The sequence below is a fragment of the Syngnathus leptorhynchus genome, unplaced genomic scaffold (assembly GCF_054491065.1).
Source record: "Syngnathus leptorhynchus isolate UIUO unplaced genomic scaffold, UIUO_Slep HiC_scaffold_128, whole genome shotgun sequence".
Classification (NCBI taxonomy): Eukaryota; Metazoa; Chordata; class Actinopteri; order Syngnathiformes; family Syngnathidae; genus Syngnathus; species Syngnathus leptorhynchus.
In genome coordinates, this window is record NW_028232095.1 from 185,076 (window position 1) to 188,440 (window position 3,365).

Below are 3,365 nucleotides of genomic sequence, written 5' to 3' on the forward strand. Positions count from 1 at the left end.
GTTTATGTTTTACACGCGTTTTAAATTTTATTGCCGAAATTGCTTTTTCTCGCCGAGATAAGCACGTTTTCTGAAATGCCGCTCTCCCGTCACTCTGGTTAAAGTGTTATGAAAAAAAAGGCTGTTGGGGGCTAGGGAGTATCGAGTTGATCATTATACATGAAGAAATAACCAATTTCATCGTTTGGTTTATGTTTTACACGCGTTTTAAATTTTATTGCCGAAATCGCTTTTTCTCGCCGAGATAACACGTTTTCTGAAATGCCGCTCTCCCGTCACTCTGTGTTATGAAAAAAAAGGCTGTTGGGTGCTAGGGAGTATCGAGTTGATCATTATACATGAAGAAATAACCAATTTCATCGTTTGGTTTATGTTTTACACGCGTTTTAAATTTTATTGCCGAAATCGCTTTTTCTCGCCGAGATAAGCACGTTTTCTGAAATGCCGCTCTCCCGTCACTCTGGTTAAAGTGTTATGAAAAAAAAGGCTGTTGGGGGCTAGGGAGTATCGAGTTGATCATTATACATGAAGAAATAACCAATTTCATCGTTTGGTTTATGTTTTACACGCGTTTTTAATTTTATTGCCGAAATCGCTTTTTCTCGCCGAGATAAGCACGTTTTCTGAAATGCCGCTCTCCCGTCACTCTGGTTAAAGTGTTATGAAAAAAAAGGCTGTTGGGGGCTAGGGAGTATCGAGTTGATCATTATACATGAAGAAATAACCAATTTCATCGTTTGGTTTATGTTTTACACGCGTTTTAAATGTTATTGCCGAAATCGCTTTTTCTCGCCGAGATAAGCACGTTTTCTGAAATGCCGCTCTCCCGTCACTCTGGTTAAAGTGTTGTGAAAAAAAAGGCTGTTGGGGGCTAGGGAGTATCGAGTTGATCATTATACATGAAGAAATAACCAGTTTCATCGTTTGGTTTATGTTTTACACGCGTTTTAAATTTTATTGCCGAAATCGCTTTTTCTCGCCGAGATAAGCACGTTTTCTGAAATGCCGCTCTCCCGTCACTCTGGTTAAAGTGTTATGAAAAAAAAGGCTGTTGGGGGCTAGGGAGTATCGAGTTGATCATTATATATGAAGAAATAACCAATTTCATCGTTTGGTTTATGTTTTACACGCGTTTTAAATTTTATTGCCGAAATCGCTTTTTCTCGCCGAGATAAGCACGTTTTCTGAAATGCCGCTCTCCCGTCACTCTGGTTAAAGTGTTATGAAAAAAAAGGCTGTTGGGGGCTAGGGAGTATCGAGTTGATCATTATACATGAAGAAATAACCAATTTCATCGTTTGGTTTATGTTTTACACGCGTTTTAAATTTTATTGCCGAAATCGCTTTTTCTCGCCGAGATAAGCACGTTTTCTGAAATGCCGCTCTCCCGTCACTCTGGTTAAAGTGTTATGAAAAAAAAGGCTGTTGGGGGCTAGGGAGTATCGAGTTGATCATTATACATGAAGAAATAACCAATTTCATCGTTTGGTTTATGTTTTACACGCGTTTTAAATTTTATTGCCGAAATCGCTTTTTCTCGCCGAGATAAGCACGTTTTCTGAAATGCCGCTCTCCCGTCACTCTGGTTAAAGTGTTATGAAAAAAAAGGCTGTTGGGGGCTAGGGAGTATCGAGTTGATCATTATACATGAAGAAATAACCAATTTCATCGTTTGGTTTATGTTTTACACGCGTTTTAAATTTTATTGCCGAAATCGCTTTTTCTCGCCGAGATAAGCACGTTTTCTGAAATGCCGCTCTCCCGTCACTCTGGTTAAAGTGTTATGAAAAAAAAGGCTGTTGGGGGCTAGGGAGTATCGAGTTGATCATTATACATGAAGAAATAACCAATTTCATCGTTTGGTTTATGTTTTACACGCGTTTTAAATTTTATTGCCGAAATCGCTTTTTCTCGCCGAGATAAGAACGTTTTCTGAAATGCCGCTCTCCCGTCACTCTGGTTAAAGTGTTGTGAAAAAAAAGGCTGTTGGGGGCTAGGGAGTATCGAGTTGATCATTATACATGAAGAAATAACCAATTTCATCGTTTGGTTTATGTTTTACACGCGTTTTAAATTTTATTGCCGAAATCGCTTTTTCTCGCCGAGATAAGCACGTTTTCTGAAATGCCGCTCTCCCGTCACTCTGGTTAAAGTGTTATGAAAAAAAAGGCTGTTGGGGGCTAGGGAGTATCGAGTTGATCATTATACATGAAGAAATAACCAATTTCATCGTTTGGTTTATGTTTTACACGCGTTTTAAATTTTATTGCCGAAATCGCTTTTTCTCGCCGAGATAAGCACGTTTTCTGAAATGCCGCTCTCCCGTCACTCTGGTTAAAGTGTTATGAAAAAAAAGGCTGTTGGGGGCTAGGGAGTATCGAGTTGATCATTATACATGAAGAAATAACCAATTTCATCGTTTGGTTTATGTTTTACACGCGTTTTAAATTTTATTGCCGAAATCGCTTTTTCTCGCCGAGATAAGCACGTTTTCTGAAATGCCGCTCTCCCGTCACTCTGGTTAAAGTGTTATGAAAAAAAAGGGTTGGGGGCTAGGGAGTATCGAGTTGATCATTATACATGAAGAAATAACCAATTTCATCGTTTGGTTTATGTTTTACACGCGTTTTAAATTTTATTGCCGAAATCGCTTTTTCTCGCCGAGATAAGCACGTTTTCTGAAATGCCGCTCTCCCGTCACTCTGGTTAAAGTGTTATGAAAAAAAAGGCTGTTGGGGGCTAGGGAGTATCGAGTTGATCATTATACATGAAGAAATAACCAATTTCATCGTTTGGTTTATGTTTTACACGCGTTTTAAATTTTATTGCCGAAATCGCTTTTTCTCGCCGATATAAGCACGTTTTCTGAAATGCCGCTCTCCCGTCACTCTAGTTAAAGTCTTATGAAAAAAAAGGCTGTTGGGGGCCAGGGAGTATTGAGTTGATCATTATACATGAAGAAATAACCAATTTGATCGTTTGGTTTATGTTTTACACGCGTTTTAAATTTTATTGCCGAAATCGCTTTTTCTCGCCAAGATAAGCACGTTTTCTTAAATGTCGCTCTCCCGTCATTCTAGTTTATTGTTATAAAAAAAAAAGGGCTGTTGGGGGCTAGGGAGTATCAAGTTGATCTGCTTAGCCGGGGTCCTGGAAGCCTAACCCGGCGTGATCTTGTGCAAAAAGCCGCTCCCGAGCTCCAGCTGGAAGTGTAAAAAGAACCGGGGCTGGATAAAAAAAAGAACCGGGCGACCCGGTAAAATTGCTTAGCCGGGGCTCTGGAAGCCTAACACGTCGTGATCTTGTCCAAAAAGCCGCTCGTGAGCTCCAGCTGGAAGTGTAAAAAGAACCGGGCTGGTTAAAAA